At 39.3% G+C, this 23,289-nt stretch overlaps 1 long non-coding RNA gene across 2 annotated transcripts; it reads left to right on the forward strand.

Annotated features, from left to right (window-relative positions):
* Positions 1–4,864: 4,864 nt before the first annotated feature.
* LOC107317313 lies at positions 4,865–17,971 on the forward strand. 2 transcript variants are annotated; one of them, XR_001556812.2, is made up of 3 exons: positions 4,865–5,150; positions 7,226–7,303; positions 16,431–17,971. It is a non-coding gene; the product is annotated as an uncharacterized LOC107317313 (long non-coding RNA). The 2 variants fall into 2 exon arrangements; XR_004308255.1 differs by lacking the exon at positions 16,431–17,971 and adding an exon at positions 12,853–13,029.
* The last annotated feature ends 5,318 nt before the right edge of the window (positions 17,972–23,289 follow it).

Here is a 23,289-nt window from a genome sequence, read left to right on the forward strand (position 1 = left end):
CTTTGCATCGCTATGAGTCAGTTTTATTTTCTCAACAGTGGCGTGACTGGCGTTAGTATATTTGTTTCACGATTAGTGAAGAAATAATTCCCAAGTCCAATTAGTGTGAAGTCTTTCTCATCGTTAAACACTTTTATTCACAGGGCAGTGTGATCATGTACTGAAGGTCTTCTTCTCATGGAGAAAATAATAATTCTTTAAAAGGCAGAACTGTACATTTCAAGCTGTCCCGAATACTGTTTTTATGCAAAGAGCCTCAGGATTTCACTGTTGTGCTTATTGCTTATTGCTCATTGCTTATTGCTCATTGCTTATTGCTTATTGCTTGCTTCCTCCAGCCACAGAGAAAATATATATATATATATCAAGTTTTGTATAATTAGAGGAGCAAAACTAAACAAACATACACATAAAGCAACAAACAAGCTTGTTGTCCTTTGAGAAGCAACTCCTGTCAAAAATGAGGTTTCACGATGAAGGGTTTTAAGGAATTGCAGGCGGATCTGTTACACAACCAACAGTTACTGAGATGTCAGAACTGCCAACACTAAATCAGGATTTGAACACAAGTTCCTGGGAAAGATCCTGAGTTGGAAAACAAAGTAGTGTAATGCCTACCGACCTCAGAAAACATTTTTGGGACTCATCTCTTTAACATTCTCTGTCTTTAGAATATGCCCCAAACATGAACAAGTTCTGACTAGACTCATAGGATTTATTGTTAATTGTGTTTTGTTTTCTTCTCCACAGAAGAAAATTAACAGGAATATTTCTAGTTTTGATTCCTGTAGATTTCTAAATTACTTCTGAAAAAAAAAATATCAGTTTCAGACTGATCATCCCTGATGTCTGGCAGAAACAACAACACTGTATGTGGGTGTAGTCTCTTCTAAGCTCTCCATGACACCGAATCAATAGGTAGAATAAAACATTCCATGTTGTAAGGTGGGAAATGCAGGCACACCATTCAAACGTCAGCTTTTTCAGACTTTAGTTCCCTGACAGATTTTGGTAATGATTCCTTCTTTTTCAGCCATCACACTCAGGGCCTCCATCTGCGCATCTGGAGAAGACTGAATCATATAAAAACATTTCTTCTTCTAATTGAGATAACCCTGAAAATACAAACTGAAGAGGAGAAACACACTCTGCACGCTGTGGTAGGAGAGCAATGCGTTGATGCCATATTTCCAGGTTGTTCTTTATTCTCTCTGTTGCTGTTGTCAACGTGGCTTGTCAGATCCTCGTTGGAAAACAAACGGAATGTATTGCCCTGTCCAGACCTGGAAATCTCGATGATTTCTGTCATACTGTACTCCAAAAATTATTCTGAAGCATTTTCTAGTTCAGAGTGAGTTATTTTCAGCACTCTGAAACCCAAGAAATGAACAACAAATAATATATAAGACATGCCCCAAAATCTGAGCCTATTCGTTTCAATGGATGTATTGTAACCATACCTTCAAAACTTCAGCTTATAAGCGATAAAAATATTGAACAAAAATTATATGTGAGAACTTTTAGAAAGGAATAAATGTGTATCCAATACAAACCCAGTCTTAGCTTCAGTTGAAAATCACATTACCTCAGTGTGTGCAGAGAGAGGAAAATTAAAGGAATATTATTAGTTCCTCGGCTCTGCAGGTGTTTCTAAGTATTACAGACTCATCTACTACTCACATGATAAGTACACAGAAATAATTTCAGCTTCCATTATCTCCTGGTGCATTTACTTTAAAGACTCCTTGTTTGTAAACCACAGCCTGATTTGTTTGTTTGCTTGTTTGTTTTTCTATTTTTCTCCTACTTTGCAATATTCTAAGCGGCACTTATTCCTACTTGACTGAAAAATAATTACCCAACTACCTTTATACAGTGTCATTGCAAGAAATTGCTTACTACCTTAACCCTTCCACTGAGAATGAATATTTAAATGGCTATACATTACTACACACATATTTCTGCTATTTTTAAGCCTGCTGCAAAGAGGAAAATAGATTTAATGACTCCAACTGACACATAGTAAGAATGAACACGTTTTGGAAGCCTGGATTAAGTTGGGACACGAACTTAGAGAAGAACTGTGAATTCTTATCATATGCATTGTACATATTGAAGGAGTCACAACCTCCTTTTTTCTGCAACTGCCCTTTAATATGTTTCTATTGATTATTTCCTTCAGTTCTTTAAGGATTCACAGTTCATTCTCTGGTTCTTAGGAAACTTTTCTTTTTCCAGGGAAAAGCTCTAATTAACCGTTAGAAATAAAAACTGTCATGATTTTGGCAGAGATACAGTTATTTTCTTTGCAGAGGCTCATGTGAGGCTATGTTTTGGAGTCAGGGTAAGAACAATGTTGTGAACACACTGATGCTTTAGCTGGTATTGAGCCAGGAAGACACTAAGTCAAGAATGTTTCAGTTTCTCTTGCTGCCCTGCCGACAAAGATGCTGGGAGTGCAGAAGGATTTGGGAGGGGACACAGACAGGACAGCTGCACCCCACTGACCAAAGTGACACACACACACCACAGAACATCATGCTCAGCCATAAAAGCTCAGGTAAAGAAGGAGAAGGGGTGAGGAGGGATATTTGGAGTGGTGCCGTTTGTCTTCCCGAGAAATGGTCATGCACAGTGAGCCATGTTCACCTGGAAGTGGCTGAACATCTGCCTGCCAATGGGAAGTAGTGAATGAATTCCTTGTTTTGCTTTGCTTGGCATTCACATGTGGCTTTTGTTTTACTAGTTGGCGGGCTTTATTTCACCTCATGAGTCATCACACTTAGCTCTCTGATTCTTTCCCCTGTCCCACCTGGAGAGAGCAAGTGAGCAACTGTGTGGGACTTAGCCTTGTGCTGGGGTTAAAGTACAGTAGTGAAAGAGTCTGCTGTGCTAACAGCAGGAGGAACAGGTTTTGCTTGCAGCTTTTTTTATCTTCACCTCTTTGACCGCAGTCCTCATTATTTGGGATTTCTGGCCACAGTGGGAAAAATCTGGACTTTTTTTGAGTCTTTTGAAGTCCACTTCCCTGCCATCACAAACCATCATGAGCTGATCAAGTATATGACCAACAATGCTACTCAAAGCCTGTCTTCCTGACACCATTTCTCAATGCTTTACAAATCATAGACTCTCATAATATCATAGAATTTCTTAGGCTGGAAAGGACTGAAGGATCATCTAGTTCCAACCCCTCCATCATGTTCTCCCTGTTAGTACGTTCCCTGATAGAGAGCCTCTCTCCAGCTTTCCTGTAGGCTCTCTTTAGGTACTGGAAGTCCACTATAAGTTCTCTCCAGAACCTTCTCTGCTGCAACCTGAAAAGCTTTGTCAGCCTTTCTTCATACAAGGGCTGCTCTAACCCTCAGATCATCACTGCTGTACTCCTCTGGACTTGCTCCAACAGCTCTATTTCTTTATATGTATGTTGGGATGCTAGGGCTGAACCCACTAGTCTAGTTATCATGAAAATCCTTCACTTTTGGGTTTCATGATCTGCTGGCATGATCATCTGGGTTCTCAATAGCTCCCATTTCCCACTCCCATTTCTATTGCTAGAAATGTGGGGTATTTCAGTCTCATGTAGTTAATATGCATATGCAATAGCTAAATAGTGCATGTATCATATTTTCTTTTGTTCTTAACGAGAAAGCATCTAATTGGATAGTCTCCAACTTTCTTTTTGTGACAATTATAGTTTTAATTAGTATACTAGCCTCCCAGTGTTCGTTCATGGGTATCCTATTCACTTCATTGCATTGATGCCAGTAGGAATTTATTGTTGATTTCAGTGTCCACACACACAGGAGGAACACAATTACCTCCACAACTCAGAGGCAATGCTTTCTTAAGAAAAAAGCATTCCTTCATCCCTACAGGCCTGAGGGTAAGAATGGTATGTTCCTCTGGTACATGTGAGCGTTTACTTCTCAGAGGCATTCCGTCAAATAGTTTCAGGGTGTGCTGAGGAAAATGTGCATAGTACCACTTTAACAACTACCTAGATTATGGTGTATTTACCAAAGCTGTGCCAAATAGTTCTACCCCTCTGCAAGGAATCTGGTTAGTGCAGACTGCTCAGGGCACTCTGTAGAACATATAGGTTCACCTGAAAGAAAAAAGGAGTAGGAGAGGGATATATATATATATATCTTGTTACAGGCAAAAGGAACACAGAATACACGCATTATGGACTGGAAAAAAAAAAAAAAAATTATGATTAGTCTGATTAATGTTTTAACACTCTAATAAAGTTTTAATAGTCTAGCTGTTTTGGTAGCTCAAACAATATATAATCAGCACAGAAAAGCCTCATTAATAACAGTGAAAATCACCAGAATAAAAGTTTTCCTACATAGAAAGCTTCTTTGTGGACTGTTGCTTTTTGTTTTGGTTTGGTTTTGGTGTTATGCTCACACTTGTCTCTATCCTAAAGCTTACAAATCAGCCCTGAGCAGAGCCCACCCCAGCAATAGCTGGAACCGGCATTATTATCATCCCAAATCCAAAGCACAGCAGCACACCAGCTATTAGTAGAAAAATAACCCTCTAATGAACCCAGCCCTAAACAGGACACTCAAGAGAAGCATGTCGGAGCAGATCCTCATCATCATCGTAAGGTCTCTCTGACAGAAGGAATGCACTGCTAATACCATTGGGGAGTGGGGAGGCCCTTCCCAGGTAACTGGAAGTTATTTCTATAACTTCTCTCAACAGTCCACCTCCTCCTCGTTTTCACATTGAAAACTGAAGAACGTTTCTGTCTCCAGTACCAGGCCACAGATCTCCCCTGCAGCCATGGCCTGCAGGAGGTGGCAGCCATGTTGTGCCTGCAGGAGGCAGCAGCCATGTTGTGCCTGCAGGAGGCGGCAGCCATGTTGTGCCAGCAGGAGCAGCCCCGGGCCTGAGCTGTGGCCGTGGAGAGGGGCCCGAAGTGAGGCGGGAGGGCTGGGCGGGCTGCCGGGCAGTGCTGGAGCAGTGCCTGAAGAGTCGTGACCCGTCGGAGGCCATCGGGCTGTATTGGGAAGACGGAGTGAGAGCGGAATGAGCACTGAGCGGTGGGGCTGGGCGGGCGGAACGGGTCGGCCACGGCCTCCGTTCTGCTGCTGCTCCTCTGGGGGAGGAGGTGGAAGAGCCTGGATGGATGTAAGGTGCTTTCAGATTGTTTCATTCCTCATTGCTCGCGCCTGTTCTCAGTAAGCATTAATTCATCTTCTGTAGGCTGAGCCCGTTTTGCCTGTGATGGTGTTGTCAGTCACCTGGCTGTCTTCTCAGCCCACGAGGTTTTTCCCACCATGTCTTCTCACTGACATGAGCTGCCAGCCCACCATAGGTAGAGGCCTGGTAGTTGCAGTACAGCTGGTGCCAGTAGAGAGAAGGCCGCATTTTGATTTTCCATGTGGAAATCGGAAATATTTGCTGAATACTTGCTGGGCTTTTGCTGATTTCCTACTAATTAAATTAAACTTGAAGGAGTTGATAGCTATGTGTTCAATCAGTAGGAAACAATAAAGCTGTTCATCTTCTGCCCCTTTAAACAACCTTATGCTTTTCCTTGTACTAAAATTACTGTAGCAGGAGTGAGCACACAGAGGAGACTCACTGAATTAAGACGTGGCCGAGTTACTGAAGAAGAGAGCTCATGTTGTTTAATTTCAAATAGGTATTTGGGGAGATAGGGGACGCTTAGAAAATTCCATTATTGTTCTGTTTATTACGGGAAACTGGTGACAGCACTTGCAGCTAATCACTTTTATTTCATTACATATGCTGATAGGCAACAAACTTGCATATTTCATTAATAGCTTTGTAATTAGGATATTTACAGGCACTTATATTACCCAGTGATAAAGTTAGACAATCAAAAAGGCTTAACAGCCATTAGGTATTTCTAAGCATCTGATTCAGCAGTATTATGTAGTGCTGTGGGTTATATTGACTGCACAGCAATTGGTGTAGGTGTTACAGTTTTAGACTGTCGTGTGATGCTCATTTCCATATTACCTGTTAGAAAGCACAGTGCACTTCAGTTTTCTTGTGCAGCATATTTACTTCTTGTGTGTGATACCCTAATTTTTAACGTGAGAGCTTTGGCTCCATGGGACAGAAGATGCAGTAAATGTGGGGATTTTAAACTGGCCAATACCAACAGGATCAGCTGAGAACTGAAGTTGTGTAAATTAATTCAGATAAAGACCTGACTTCACAGGTTCTTTTGTAGGATTTCATATTCTTTACTCTTTCCATTCTCCCATAGAGTCCACGAGCCTGCAGAATTTCAAGGTGTGACCTTCCTTTTTCACCTTTGAGAAAATTAGCTTTTTATTGCATATATATATATATATACTTTCCAGTGAATTACCACTATTGATTTTTCATTGCTTTTATCCTGCCACTATCACAGTGTTGCAGAATGGTTGAGGTTGGAAGGGGCCTCTGGAGGTCATCTGCTCCAACACTCCAAGCGCAAATTCATCCACTTAGAGCAGGTTGCCCAGGAGGGAGCATCCAGGAACTCTCTGAGCACTCTGTGCCACTTCTTGGTCATCCTCCCAACAAAAACTTTCTTGATGTTCTGATGGAACTTAGCACTGCCTTTTGTCCTGGCACTGCTGAAAGAGCCTGACATAATGCTGTGTTCACTCTCCCTTAAGGTGCTAATTGATGAGATTGCCTCAAGCATTCTCTTTTCCAGCCCAAGGTCTCTCAGACTTTAGTAGAATCATATTCTGCATTGGAAGGGGCCCATAAGGATGATTAAGTCCATCTCCTGCTTACAGGACTACCTAAGAATTAAACAATATAGTTTAAGAGTGTTGTCTTCCTGAACTCTGGCAGGAGTCTATGGGATAGATGCTCCAGCCCTTTTACTGTCTTAGTGGGGATTCTCTGCAGTATGTCCTTGTCTCTTGTACTGGGGAGTGCAGAGGACAGCACTCCAGATACAGCCTCACAAGTGCTGAGTAGAGGGGGAGGAGAACTTCACTGACAAGGCTTTGTCTAAAGCAACCCAGGATAACATTAGCTTTCTTTGCAGCTGTTCTGGTTTCAGCTGTGTCAGTCAATTTTCCCTTCATATTGTCTGGTGTGATGCTGTGTTTTGGCTTCAGGAGAAAAATAATGTTGGTAACACAGTGATGTTTTAGTTGCTCATGAGTGGTGCTGTACATAGCCAAGGACGTTTCAGTTTCTCAGCTTCCCATCTCTTATCTTCCATCTTATATAGAGTCATGCAAGAAAAACTTGAAAACAGAGGATTTGCCAGCTGCTGCTTGAGGATGGACTGGGCTTCAGTTGGTGGGTGGTGAGTAATTGCTTGTGCATCACTTGCTTGGTTTATATTTACTATGTAATTATCATGACTATCATTTTCTCTTTCTTTCCAGTCTTAGTAAATATTTATTATCCCAACCCACAAGTTCTACTCTGTGGGTGTTTTTTTTCTGGTTCTCTTCCTTGTCCAACTGGGAGGGACAGGGGGTGAATGGCTGTGCAGTGCTGAGATACTTGCCAGGTATTTCTGCCCCATCCACATGCCTTCTTTTCTTGGTGAAACATTCTAGAAGCTGCCATTAAAAATTATTGTATGTGTTACTACATGGGGAATTCAGCGTACTGGACTATTTGGGAAATGTGTTTATTTTGGTAAGAGGATGACCTTTTTTTCAGTGATAATTCTACCTAAGGGTCATGTATGAGACCATTCATTAGACCATTTCCTTCCTGCCCCAACCTCGCTTGTTGCTTTGCTTGTGGTGGTGTTTAACTTTCTAGAACATTCTTTCTTTATCCTGTAATAAATAAACAAGTTGTTTTTCCAAAGTTTTAAACAGGTCAGGTTGTCAACACCTTCTCTTCTGCAAAAGTAGTTCACTTTTCCACGAGGCATTTCAGTGTCAATAAAACACAGAATCACAGAATCACAGAATGACCCGGGTTGGAAGGGACTTCAACGATCATGTAGCTCCAACCCCCCTGCCTAGCAGGGCCACCAAACATACACCTTTACTAGATCAGGTTGCCCAGGGCCCCGTCCAACCTGGTCTTGAACACCTCCAAGGACGGGGCATCCACAACCTCCCTGGGCAGCCTGTTCCAGGACCTAACCACTCTCCTAGTAAAGAACTTCCCCCTAACATCCAACCTAAATCTTCCCTCTTTTAACTTAAAACCATTTCCTTTAGTCCTGCTATTATCAGCCCTTTCGAAGAATTTACTCCCCTCCTGGGAGTAAGTTCCCTTCAGGTATTGAAAGGCTGCAATGAGGTCACCCCGCAACCTTCTCTTCTCCAGGCTGAACAAACCCAACTCCCTCAGCCTGTCCTCATAGGGGAGGTGCTCCAGCCCCCGATCATCTTTGTGGCCTTCCTCTGGACCCTTTCCAAAATCTCCATGTCTTTTTTGTACTGAGGGCACCACACCTGGACACAGTACTCCAGATGGGGCCCCACAAGAGCAGAGTAGAGAGGGACAATCACCTCCCTATCCCTGCTGACCACCCCTCTCCTGATGGAGTCCAGGATCCCATTTGCTTTCCGGGCTGCCAGAGCGCACTGCTGGCTCATGTTAAGTTTCTCGTCCACCAGGACCCCTAGGTCTTTCTCTGCCAAGCTGCTCTCAAGGACAACTCCTCCCAGCCTGTACAGGTGCCTGGGGTTCTTCCGGCCCAAGTGCAAAACCTTGCACTTTGCCGTGTTGAACCTCATTAGGTTCACCCGAGCCCAGCTTTCCAGCCTGTCAAGGTCCCTCTGAATGGCATCCGTTCCCTCCACCGTATCGACTGCACCACTCAGCTTGGTGTCATCAGCAAACTTGCTGAGGGTGCACTCCATTCCCTCATCGATGTCATTAATAAAGATGTTAAAGAGCACCGGTCCCAAGACAGACCCTTGAGGGAAAATGCACTTTTAAAAGGAGAAATACATTTTGTTCAATAAATGAGAGCTTATAACTTGCTGATATTGTTATACAGTGCTAAGTAACTTTTCACTAACTTTGTTTTTTCCCCACGTGGTGTTCTATTCAGCTCTACTTGGAAAGGTCTTCTAAGCTGTTTTAGAGCAGAGTAAATTCATTCTTCCTATACTGACAACTGACAAGAGCATAGCAGTAATGTTAATAATTGTTATTGATAATTCAGTCTTTCTGGAAACAGAAAAGAAGGCTAAAATCTGAAGATATTACTTTGCATTGGGTGAGACAAAATGACAGAGTTTTAGGGGAAGTGGAAGGATTCAAATGTAAACTTTTCTTGTAGTTTACAAAATTATTTTAAAAGTATAAATTAATCCAACTCTTTTATCTAAATAAGAAAAAAAAAAAAGTAAAATATTAATGAAGTTATGTAAACAAAAACATTAATGTACCATCAGATATTCCTGGAGATGAGAATTAACAGAGGGAGGATGACAGAAGTTACAGACAATGCTGAGGAATAGCTGGATTTCAGAGGTAGGAAATATGTGGGAAGTAGACAAATCTGGCAGATATCTGATGGCAGCACTGTGAATCATCTTGCCAGGTCAGCTGTGCTTTGGTAACCTAGTGAGAAGTATACAGATAACAGATAGCAAGTTGTCTAAGAGATTTCTGGGGAAAAGAGTCAAGACACTGTTTGCTGGTCCAACTCCATCAAGAAAAGGAATGATTTATGGGAGAAGCACACCTTTATTTTTGGGATGTGTTACATTTATGCGTGTTGCAGTTTGAACCTATTGGGCAGCTATGCACTGCACTGCAACCTGCTCACTTCCTCCTTGCCTCACCCAGTGGAAAATGGGAAGTTGTTTATTTTCCAATCTGCTCACTGTTAGGCAAAATGAGAAGCAGAGAAGATCCTGCTGCAAACACTGTGCAGCAATAGCTGAAATATTGGTGCGTTATCACCATTCTTTTGGTCACAGATCTATAATACATCACCACTCAAGCTTCTATCAAGAAAATTCAGTAGGCAGTGCAATACATCAAGGGTTAGACTGGATACATCTGTCACCTGTTCGCTGATGAGAACCAATCCCACTCCCCAGCCACTGAGTTTAGGAGATAAAATGAATATCTTGAAGAGCTTAATAGCATCTCTGTGGAAACCTGATGACTAGGTTTTACTGTATTCTTAGAGCCTTCAGAACATAAATTGTTTGGGGAGCTGTGTGGGGCTTTATTGTCAATAACAAAAATACCGACACCAGGAAGGGTGAATCTGGAAAGTATAAACAGTAGAAATTCCTAAATAACAACGTATCTGAAACTTAGCCTCGCAGTCCCTCCTTCAGCCACTTTGTGCTTGAATTTGTGTTTAATTCATTTTATTGACTTGCTTGAGTGTTTACAAATTCAGCATTTTTGAAGAAACTGGAGATCTGAGCAATCCTCCTTATCTCCTTGTCTGTCTCTTTTTAACTTGTTTAATCAAAATACAGTTCACAAAGTAGCCCCTTATTATTTACTTTGCGAGTTATATGTTGGAGTGCAACTCGTGCTGTCTTCAGCAGAATTTCTTCCCCTGCCCCCTTTCTACTCATCGTTTTGCATCTATTACCTTCTTACGTATTTTTAAAATTGGCATTACAGATTAATGACTTTCACTAATTAGAAGAGTTGTTGTTAGATAAGCATATCTATATACAACCTTGTTTTGTTTTCCTGCCAGAAGTGAGGTATGTATAGAAGAAAAACAAACAAATACTACTTAAGTCATTATTCCTATCTGAGATTTTATAGCAAGGTTAAGGAGATTAATTTTGAAACTCAGCTCTATCAGAAATGGACCTGGTAGCTCAACCTGGATTTTAGTATTCCTAGGCCAAAACTGGTCTTTTTGGTCTACCTGGCTAAAGATTTTGTTGCTGTAAGTTTCTGTGGGCAGAAACAGGAGTAATTGCTTTAAATGATGAAGCCCTGTTTAGATTCTGACATGCTACTTCCAGACACAGGAGGCAGAAATATTTGCACTTGCCTATAAACACATGCATAAACAAGGAGACTGGGAAATAAATGATGGATATTTGAGTGTGATGTGTCTCAGTGAGTTACTGATGGGATTGTGCAGGTGACATATTGCTGCAGGGTGCAGTTAAAAATAAAGCCTTCTCCCCTAGTTACAAGATGGGATACAAAAGGTGAATCTAAGTCTTGCTTCCTAGTGTGTGTCTTAGAACTTAGAAAATAGCCATCTTGTGCTGGAAGAGCTCCAACAAGTCAATTTAACCCTTGTCCCATTCAAGAATCTGACCTTATTGAGCACACTGTTGCAAGGCATGTCCTTGGTTCTGTTTTAGAAAGCCTGCTTGAAAGGGTTTCAGTCTGACCATAAAACTTCACTAGAAAATAACCTTCAAGTGATGTTCAGAGCAGGCAGAATAATGTACAGCAGGTCATTTGAAGTGCTACCTTGAAATAAGTCTCCTGTGGACGCAGAACTTATGTTGTAGGGCAGTATTTATATTAGAAGCTGCACAGTCATTGACTTCTGACTACTCAAGACTCAGAGGATGCTGAAAGAAGAAAATAGAAGTCTAAACCGATACCATCTCAAATTAGGTTTTACAGGAACAACTGACTAAATGACAGGGAACATATTCTTAACAGATCGTCTGTGACATATTCACTAATAAATATGGCCAAAGTTTGCATTTTGCATCAGCAAATTTATGTGTAAGAAAGACACTCGGTGTTCATCTAGCATGGATCTTTTCCCTGGTTAGCTGGAAATATAAAACAGCTGCTTGATCGTCTGAAATCCTTAAAAAGATTCATTTCAGAGTTCACTGATGAAAAGACTGACTACATCATTGTTTGTTTACAGCAAGACTTGAAATGATATGATAAATTTGGCCCATTCAACTAATTCCACCACAGCTGATCATATTTCAGCAGCTCAGTTTTCTTTTGCACAGATTAATGAGTTTTACGTGGACACTAAATTCCCAAACGCACAAAAGTGCTATCATTGTAATCTGTCCATTCTCACAGGCTCTTTAGCTACCTGTTAATTTGATCTCACGGGTTAATAGTGGCATAGCTGTAAAAGTAAGACTGTATTTGTTGCAGTTGCAAATCAAGGATATCATGCTTTTCCATATCAGCTGTGAGCTGCTCTCTTAATCAGATCTCTGTGTTGTTCAAAGAATTTGTTTTGTCTGGTTATCAGTTTTACCCACTTTAATTCTGTACTGGATGTAATAAAAGACTTACATTTCTTATCATGGTAGCAAATTATGTTTGAAGTATAAAAATGTAAAAAAATCCAGAAACTTAGTTTTAGTTGTCTTCATATCTCTGCAAAAGTACTAGTATTTTAAAATCAAATCCTTGGAGCTACCCTAGAGGATAGAACGATCATATGCACTTACTACAGAGAATCTTAATTTCTTACTAATCAAACATTTTCATTTGTTGCTTGAGCCTTTAAAAAGATCCCACTGCTACAAGCAGAAGAATTTAGGAAGTTGAGTGCATGGAGAAGAGGTCTCTGCACAAACAATGTCGTTACCAGAGCATTTTTGTGAAGTCAAAATGATAGATAAAAACCAGGGAAATGTGGTGCCAGCAGGTCTGCAGATTGGAAGGAAGATCAGATAAGCTGTTTGTCTTACAAATCAGCAGTAATGCAGTTAAACAATGTATGCTGCAAAAATTATTTGAACTTTTAATTGGATGAAATGATGTGTTGAGCATGTTTATCATTAACAAATTTCATTACGTGATAAAAGCCTGTATATATGTAATATATATGTACATAACATAATCAGAATTGGTCTTGTAGTGTAGTTGAGTCTACATACAGGCGTGTTTGTATGTTATTTGTATGAATACATACACACTGTGTGACATTTTTGTGTTGATGGTTCACAGGTGAAGGGGACAATCATCTATCTATGGAATTACTTAGAATGCTTTCCATCACAATCACTGGACACCACGAGAGATGAGCACTGTACATTTCCTGATAAAATCAGCTTGCAGATTTGTTTTTCAGCTAAGCTTAGTAAAGTATATTTGTGCAATATCATATCAAATATCACAACAAAATAAATGCACAAATTCTTCTCCAATTACAGGCTTTGATCTCTTGAGATTTTCATGTCTTCATACTGAAATTTCATTTCAGTTCTGAAACTAAAAAATTATTAAAGTTTTTCTAAAAAGTATTCTTGATTGTGGCAAGAGCTTTTAACAAGATATTACAGTACCTTATCATAAACATACCAGCAGTCCAGATTGCAATCTTGAGTTCCAGTACTTAAAGGGAGCATATAAACTGGAGGAGGAATGGCTGTTTATGAGGGTGGACAGTGATAGGACAAGAGGGAATGGTTTTAAACAGATGGGGGGAGGCTGGATATTAGGAGGAAGTTTTTCACACACAGAGGGTGGTGGCGCACTGGAACAGGTTGCCCAAGGAGGCTGTGGATGCCTTATCCCTGCAGGCATTCTAGGCCAGGCTGGATGTGGCTCTGGGCAGCCTGGGCTGCTGGTTGGTGAACCTGCATATAGGAAGGGGGTTGAAACCATTTGATGAATGGGTTGAAACTGATCATTGTGGTCCTTTGCAATCCTGGCCATCCTATGATTCTATGATTCTACAATACTCACGTTCATTTTAAAATGGTAGAAACATTTTGAAGTATATTTCCAAAATTCTCATCCTGAAGAATTATAAAGCATGTTAATTATGAAGCTGATGTGGAGAAATGATTTAGTGTAGGGGAAAGAGGAACAAAGCATATGGAAATATGTCTTTGCTAGTGATTGGTTATTTATCTGCAAGGAGGTTACTGGTTGGTGTTGTAGTATTACATGCATCTCCACGTCTATCAAGTTGAATTGCAGTCTGTCCTGAAAGTACTGATGCCTCAATAAGTAAGATCTCTCATTGCTTTTAGTTCTGTTCTTTTTAGATGTGTTTTGAGTTCCATAAAACATGACATTCTTGGAACATCAATTTTTTCCCCCATTGCACCAGAAATTTAGTTAATTGCTGTATGAAATCATAATTACTACTGTCTGTACCCTTTGGGTGTGTAGTAACAGCCCTGTAGTGGCTTTACTCATCCCAACTATTTTTCCCAGTGAGACAGGTTGGTAAATATCTGGTTGAAGTAATTCTGCAGTTACTGAGTATTTCCTCCTTTAGAAAGGCTTTGTAGTGGTTGGCTGTCCCCAGCTTCATTAGGCTGTTTGTGAGCTACTGTATCTGTCACTGTGTCTAGAATACGTTATCAAGCTTCTGCACATCACTGTGTGAAAATTCGTTTCTGCAAATGTTTTGTCCTTATTCAGCATCTCTGAAATACCCACATGTCTTTAGTCATAAAGATGAAAGCACCACAGGAATGCCGCTGCTGAGGGACTCTCAGTAGGAGAATGTTGATTCAGAAAAGATCTTGTTAGTTCTTGACTGGTTAATTCTTGCAGGAATTCACAAAGGCATATTAAGTTGTATGCTTTGTTAACAGAAAAGCCTTTTGCTAGTTAACTGGCATGTAGATGTAAAAAAGGTTACACATTTAAGACGCGGAACTAATATCTGAAACTAACTTCTGCAGCTGTTCAATTTGAGCCAATTTAGGACTTGACACTTGTGACCCCCTCACCATAGGATAAAATCTTGCAAACTAGCCCAAAGATACTCTTTTAAAACTGCTTTCTCATAGAATTTGGTATTGGTTCTTAAAATATTGACAAAATGCCCCTATGTCTTAGCAGAGCAAATTAAGTTTTTAGTCCTTAAGAGGTCCATATACACCCAGGATACACCCAGAAGAGCTGAGGACAAAGCATCAGTAATAAGGCTGTCTAAAGAATATTGCCTGACCTAGAATCAGAGATATTGCATCCTTTCATGGCTGCCTGAATAGTTCATATGAATAATCTCAAGTTTTTACAACATTATAGGGAATTCTGTAGCAAAGGATATTAAAGAATGATGTCTTTCTCAGAAATTATGGGCCGGAGAAAATAATATGTTCTTAACCTTTTTATGGACTGCAAAATATACTTAAATACTCTTTGCTTCTTAAAAGAAATTTTAGGTTTGATTGTGCTTTAGTCTGCAGATTTAATAGTAGAAATATCTGCCGATTCCCTCCTTTTCTAAAAAACGTAAGGTTGGACTTTTATCACAGAATCACAGAATTGTAGGGGTTGGAAGGGACCTCTAGAGATCATCAAGCTTGGTGATTTGGTGGCCCTGCTAGGCAGGGGGGTTGGAACTACATGATCCTTGAGGTCCCTTCCAACCTGGGTGATTCTGTGATTCTGTAATTTCTAAGTATGACTTGCCTGTGTTAATTTATAAAAACATATGCAGCTAATATTACAGTATGTTACTGTTCATTCTCTTTGTTGTTAATAAATTGCTGGGTAACTGCCTACAGATTATTTGAGGATATATTCTCAGTGTTGCATGGCAATTATTAAACATCTACTTCTGGGGCAACCTGTAAAGGAAGAATCGAATGAGATCTATTTAAAGTTCTTACTTGGGTAACCATTGGCCACAGGAGTATTAAATGCACCCAAGAAGACCAGTAAATTCACATACCCTGTTTGCACTGGAGGTTATAATCTAGGTGGCTTCAAGCCCTAGGAGCTCCTCTAGGTATCAGATTTAATTACTATCCCAGTGAGATCACCGTCCTCACAGAGTGGTGTCTGTATAGGCTGGCTTTTTGACATGGAAGAAAGCACAATGCCACCAAACTCAGGCATAAAACATTTTCAATTGGCAGTCCCAATAGCATTATCAGAAATATTCTGTGATATTCTAAAATATTTTAATTCACAGATAGATCCACAGTCTTTATGTTTTGTGTTGTAAAATTCCGCACTGAAGTAGATTGGAAAAATACATCATCCAAAGTGTTATTATTTAAAGTAAAATGTACGTTTAGTTAAGTGTGTCCAAAGAGAGCTCAGTTCTGTAGTCAGATGAATGCACATCTTTTGAGTTTCCATGAGCTTTGACAACGAGATGCTAATCATAAAGGAAAGTAACCGATAGTTATAAAGACATGGTCTTTTACATAAGTCTGAAAATGATGAAAAGATTCTTTAATTTAAGTGTAATTTACACTTCCCCGAGTTGTTGGGGTTTTTTGGCTTTTGTGTGTGTGTGTGTGTGTGTGTTTGTTTTCTTGTTTTAAATTCTGTGAACATCTCTGCAAATACAGAGCAGCAGGTAATGGTGTATGGTCAGTGTAGTCAAGGAAGCTGTCCTGCTGCCTCAGGAAGAAATGTTATCTTTCACCTGGATGTCACTGCAATTTGTCTCCTTTTTTTATGTTTCATCTACATCTATTTGAAGTCTTATTTTCTCAGCTCACTTCCAGTGCTTATTTACCTCAGAAGAAAATCTCACTACAAAAGTAACAGGAAAAGATAAATTAAGTAGTAAATAAACCCAGACATATCGTTTACTTCTGACTCAGGTTTATTGGATGACTGGCAGCTTCTTGAGAGCTCTGTCCATGTGAAGAGAGGGGAACTTCAAAATGAATAGAAGACTCCAGCCAGAAATTGCAGAAACCACGCTAGCATTGTGTAACCTTCTTCTGGTAACTTCACTATAACATCATTAAAAGTGTTGGAAAGTTGAATGATTTGACAGTCTCAACAAACAAAAGATGCTCAGTAGTGATAAGAGCCATGAAAATAGTCCATCTGATTTGCATAACTGGTCAGCTCCTGGTGGATTTGAACTGGCCAGAGAGACAGAGAAAGCTGTGGCTGGGTAGTACGGTTCAGAAAGAGAAGGGAAAGGACTCTATTTCATTTAGGCCTAGTACTGAGTATAAATCCTCCATGGCATCTAAACTGATTCCTCAAATTAAGGAGCAGCCTATGCTGCACAGATATAAAGAAGGTCTTGCTCACTGCAGGTGCCATGGAATTAGGTATGTCAAAATCCACATGGAGTTACATCTGGAGAGCGAGTAGAGAAAGAATGTCAGACTTCAGCATCCATTGTTTTTTTGGGGTTTATGTCCATTTTTTTTCCATATAGCACATTCCATGCGAAAATTTTGTTGTGCTGGATCTTTGGTCCCTTGAAATGAAAAAAGGAAATTGTTTCCAAGCTTACAAAAATATATATATTTACTAAGGAACAGCAAACTGAGTTTGAAGGTCAGCCTGTCATGCACACCAACAGATTGGAGGTGATGTTATGAATGTCTATGCACATATGTTAACAGAAACATGAGGTTTTCCTCTGACATTTAATATGAAATGTATTCTGAAGGTGTCTAGCTAAATTAATTATTCTAAGACTCTCTGAAGACACCCTCTTAGAGTGATGGTAATCCAAATACATTTATATGTGGTTTGCATGGAGTTGAAACTGGATGGTCTTTTAAAGTCCATTCCAACCCAAGCCATTCTATGATTCTATTATATCCTAATGCTTTCTTTACTTGTTTTAATTTGACAGCACCATGTATTATTTCCTATAACTCCATGCCTAATGTATAGTTTTCTTTTGGGTGAGTTGGTGCCATCATGCACTTTGAGGGAAAGATATTTTATGTATGTCCTTTATTTGTGTTTGGTTTGAATTCCTTATCCTGATAATCAGATTCTCGAAGTTGCTACAGATAAAGATAGAAGAGAAAAGCTGCCCAATTTAAGCTTTCAAATGTTTTATTCTTTTGTGTTCTTATCTGGAAAACATTTGTAAATTTAGATCAATTTGGATGTCCTTTGCCTCATCTTAGTCTTGTGTACATGAATAATTTTCAGTCCACTGTTTTTGTTTACTGATGCAAAATTACTCAATAAATTTTCCATTATGCTACCATTAGGATATGTTTTCTGTGCAAAAGTGTTTCCCTGGGAGAAACCATTATAGATTTAATTAATTTTCTGTAGGAAGTGTGAAGTCAGATATTAAGTGCAATCAACATCGTGAACCATTTTTTATGAGATAGGTAGTTCACAGTACGTTGAAAATGCAGCACTGAAGAATTATGAGTGTCTAAGGAGTAATTATTAAATCAGTAATTCATTTGATGCCTGAGGTTCAGCAGCTTGTCCTCACTCTATCTGAAGTACAGAAATTGAATTATGTACTGTTCAAAAAAAAAAAGCCTGAACCTTAAGATATGGGGAGGGACTACTGAAAGTGTCTGTTCTGCATTTAGCCATCCTTTAATGATTTCAAATGAAATTTAAATGCTATGTCATTTTTTGGTAATGTTTACATACACGTGAAAACAAATTAATATCTTTTGGACTAGGTGGTCTTTGAAGGTCAATTCCAGCTGACTTTTTCTGGATGAAGAATGTTGACTCCATGCATTGGAAGGTACATCATAAAGATATGCTACTATGGCCTGAATTGAACGAGTGTTAGAAGCTGCTGTAAGAAGATGGTGATAAGACTTAGATCTGGAGAGAAGCAGCTCCATAGGCAGAGCTCTTTGTAGGATCACAGTCCCATGAGATTCCAGGTATAGGGTCTGTCCAGTGCCTCTACGGCACTCTAAGGAAAAGGAAAATGTGTCCTTCTGAAAAGACTGGATTCCTAACTTGCCAGGGGAGCTAGGAAAGGGTAAGCAGTCTTTATTTGGCTGAACCTCTCATTCCCTTCTTAGAGATGAATGTTTTCTTTTAATCCTTTTTTTCCATATGTATTTCAGTAGGAAAAACTGATAAAATTGAAGTCATAAACAAGGTGGAGAATAGTATTTCAGAGAAAAGCAGAGTATGTTTTTTCACCATTTTAAATAATGTTCTGCTAAGGCAAAAACAAATCAATCAAACAAAAAGCAAAAAAAAACCAACAAAAAACAAAAACAAAAAAAAACCACACCCCAAAACAAACAAACAAAAAGAAATTGAAAAAAAAAAAAAAAAAAAAAAAACCCCCCCCCAAAAAAAAAAAAAAAAAAAAAAAAAAAAAAAAAAAAAAAAAAAAAAAGAAAGAAACCACATACCCACAAAAACAAAAATTCATGTCTTGGCCTCTGAGAAGAATGAGCAATGAATCACAAGCAAACATGCATAGGATTCAGCAGATTAAAGAAGGTGGATGTTCTTTTGCTTTCTCTGGGAGTTGATATTTCAACAGGCACAGCGCTGTATTGTTGGGATCCAGCAGTTCTGTCCAGAATACCGGGAGAGAACTGAAGAAAAACTGCTGTTCTGCATGAAATTGGCATAGGCCCCATGCTCTCCAAACAGAAGACCTCTCCTGGTTACATTGCTATTGGTCTAAACTGAAGTTGACTAGAGATGCAATTTAATCATTTTCTGATTACCAAACAAAAGCAGCCAACCAATTGCGACCATACTATCTGGAGAAAGGCAATTTTGACTTTGCTCCACTTATCACAGACAAATGCAGAGAGCATATGACCCAAATATGGCATGTTGTCAACAGCTTCACAGCCTTTTACTTTGCCTTGCTATTTTAAAAGAAGTGGCTACTTCATGCTTGTTATGCTTAAATCCCACATTACTTTCAGACTCCAACACACAGCTTTAAAAAATAAGAACCATACTGTGACAGTATGCTTCTTTGGATCAATAACTGTTGGGAATGGTTGCCTCCCTGTGTTTTCAGCAGTATCTTCTAAAGTTTGACTCATGTCACAGTTTTCTGCATGACTTGTGGGAGATTATAAAATGATAGGGAGAGATAGGAAAGTAAGCTTCTGTTTCCCTGTGTCACTATGGGCAGCTGAAATTAAGATGACAGCTCTGAAGGTAATGCCTCCTGTGTTATTATGTTGGACCATGACATCAGGGGCAGATGTCAGCAGTACTACAGTAGAGATTGAAACTTCTTGCCATTTATCAGTGCTTACTGAATGCGGATGGAGACCAACCAGTGGAAGCAAGCCCAGTGAGACAGTGGGTGGTGCATTTCAGCAATGGTGAGAGTGGGTCACCTCTGCTGGTACAGGCTTTTTACAAAAATGGCATGCAGGCTCTTGTTCATCACTGCCAAAAAATGCATAGCTAATGATGGTGACTGTGTGGTAAAAGAATGTATTGTAGCTGAGGATTTGCTCAGTCAAATACTGTTATTGTGCTATTCTTACCTATTGTGGATTCCATGGAAACATTACTTTTGTGGTGACCTGCATAGAAAAACAGCCATGGTTTCTATCACTGTATCAACCCAAACTGCCTTAGAAAAAGAGAGAAGGAGAAGTTCCCCCAAGTATCTTTGCAACCAATGTGCTGAAACAGGGAATTTTCATATATTCATAACATTCATAACAGAATGTTATGATTCTGTTGACACAGGTGTATCAGTCTCTGGGTATACCTTTAAGAATTTCTAGTTTCATTTGAAATTTAACACTAAAGCCTATTAATTTGTATTTGTGAATTTTTTTCATTCCCTTCTAATAAGTAACAGATCATTATTACATTCTATCCTGAGTTTTAAGTAGTCTGCTAAGGAAGAAGCCCAAATACTGGGCTGCCTGGAGGAGGTTAATTTCAGATATAATATTAGATGGGGAAAAATAACACTTTCTTCCTTTTATGTGAAAACAGTCCATAAAAGTCTTTTTTAATTTCAAAAGAATGAGTCATGCTCTGACTTATAAAACGTACCCAAGTTTCTAATAAGGCTGTATATGAGAATCTGCTACAGTTACCTGTGATACTGGATGAAATAACATGTAATAAATTGCCCAGTTGTAGTGGCTTAACCCATCAGGCAGCTCAGCAGCACACAGCTGTTAGCTCACTCCTCCCCAAGTGGGAAGAGGAAGAGAACTGGGTACAAAATAGAACTTGTGAGGTAAAAACTCTTTTGTAAGGCAGAAAAGGAAAATGGATTGGCCCAGCTCCACACCAGGTGTGCACCCATCACTTAGCAACAACCAAACATCAGTTAATAATGTCTCAGCTGAAATCAGAACAAAAGTCATCCTAAATACTTTCAGTATCATATTTCTTGGAAGATGAAGTGTATGGGAATTGCTAGACCACTGCCTCAACCCATATACACATATACGTATGTATATATACACATAAGGATATGAACTTTGTCTGTCAGCCCCTGCTGTGCAGAATCTGGCAGCAGAATCTTTGGGTCTTTGGGGCTTCCTTGAATTCCTGTCAGGGATGGTCCTGGAACATTCCTTCAACAGGTTTGATCTGAAGGTGGCAGGAATTCAATCAGTTGCTTTGTCTGAAGTTAGTTTATTATCTCAAAGGTGCTGATTGCTTCAAATCAGCCTGTTGTCTCCCTTATGCAGAGACACACTGGGAAGTCTTGAGATTACCCAGGAGGCGACTGTGTTGTGTATATACAAGGAGATTTTCAGGGCTGCTTTTCTGAGTTTGGAAATTTGTTCTGCCTATATCCTCTTGCCTCTTAGCATGAAGGAAAAAAGAGTATCCACCAGCAGATTACTTGGTTATTTTACTTAAATGTTATTAACTATAAATGAGTGAAGTAACTCATTGCATTGTGTGCAATTGGCTCAACAAAGATAGAAAATCCTGTTCCTCTGTAGTCTTCATACTCAAATTTAGTGTTGTTGTTGTTAAACTTGTATCTGTTTGTGCCAATCCCAGGTAGCTTCTGTGATGCAAACAGAATGACTCAAAATGTCTGACACTGTAAACAGATACCAACAAGAGAGATAATCATAGAATGATTGTTTTTTTTAATGCCTGTCAGTTCTTCACATGCATATAACACACTGCTGTGTTGGTTTGTTTTTTTCAGTCTCCCAGTTTGGCTCTTCTGCACTTGTACTGCTTTAAGAGAGCCAGAATGTCTTTCACACAGTCAGTTTTGAAATTGGCATGTTTTATTTCCTTGGATGAATTCAAATACTGATGCAGTGTTTGATGGGGGAGCTTCAGTCAAAGTATTTCTGACCTGGAGAAACTGATGTTCAAACTAATGTTTCCCTCCTCAGTTTTATATTTTATGACAAGCTAAAGCCCGTGGTCCGCATGGTTTTCATTAGGCTTAAATATGCACTCTGGCAGAGCAACTTATTGTTTTCTTTAAAATAGATGCATAAATGTAGAAGGAGTTTTTTGCATCTTACAGCACTTAAGCCATTTAAGCCATATTTTACCTGATAGTTTTTAAGTTCTTGCTTTGCACCAAAGTAGACACTCTGTATTTTAAAAATATGTTCAAGGACATTAGTATCAGAAAGGTCTACATTTGGCTTTTGGAAGCTCGTACATGTTCAGGCCGAAGAGGCCATTTTCAGCAAGAAAGGTGAACAACTGGCACTTCTAAGTGCATGGCAGCCAGAAGATGGTTCAAAGATCTGTGTTTCAAGAAACAGATGTTTGTTTTTTAAACAGAGTGGATAGTGAAAGATGAGAAGCATAATAGAAAACTTACTAATAAATAAAATATTAAGAAACAAATAAAACTTGAACTTTGTAGTGAACTTGACTCCAAAATTACCAGCACTGTGAAAGCTTACGATGTGGTGAGTTTTAATTTACCTGCAGTGTGGTAGAGGGATAATGTATCAATCACTATCAGGATGCTTCTCAGGATTTTGAAGGGATTGCTGCAATTTTTTGTTCATGTCAGAATGAGTTGTACACAAAATTAGAACTGTTTTTCAACACTTACTTGTTTTCCTAGCAACATAATGAAAAGAGAGAACCACAGGCTTGAGGCACTGTTCTTTTGTTTCCTAGTTATCTCATCCAACTGTGCTAAAAAGTGATAGCATCAGAAAACCAAAATCCAGTATGTAATTTTACTAGTGAATAAGCAGAACACTACTGATAACCCATGGTATTAAACTACAGTTTCAAACTGAAAGATAAAACACTCAGCATTCAATACCCTAGTTGAACTTCATGTGAGATAATGGAAAAAATGTACCTTTTTCTGTTTTCAGGGAAGATGTCTTACAGGTTTGACTTTAATCTGGTGGGTTAATGTAAGTAATGAAATACCAAAAAAATCCACACTAGGTAGTAAATGGTGGAAGACTTCTGTACATGAAAATGCAAGCTATCACATTCTTGTCTTAGTGCTTAATTCGGGTACAATGACTGCCTAAAGCAGGGGAAAAAAAGAATATAACTTTTTCTAAGTACTGTATTTATCTATTTGAAATTAATTCCAAACTGGGAAAAATCTGGCATATGCATTTAAACTCCAAGGAGTACTACGCTGCTAGACAAGACTTGCAAAAATTCCTCAAGATATTTATATTACCATTATTGGAAATAAACACAGAACAAAGTGTGCCCCGGTGGCGCAGTGGTTAAAGACGCCGCCTTGCAACACTGGGGCCCGGAGTTCGAATCCCCCCTGTGGCGCAAGTGGTAGAAGTG

The sequence above is a fragment of the Coturnix japonica genome, chromosome 8, assembly GCF_001577835.2.
Source record: "Coturnix japonica isolate 7356 chromosome 8, Coturnix japonica 2.1, whole genome shotgun sequence".
In the NCBI taxonomy this organism is placed as follows: Eukaryota; Metazoa; Chordata; class Aves; order Galliformes; family Phasianidae; genus Coturnix; species Coturnix japonica.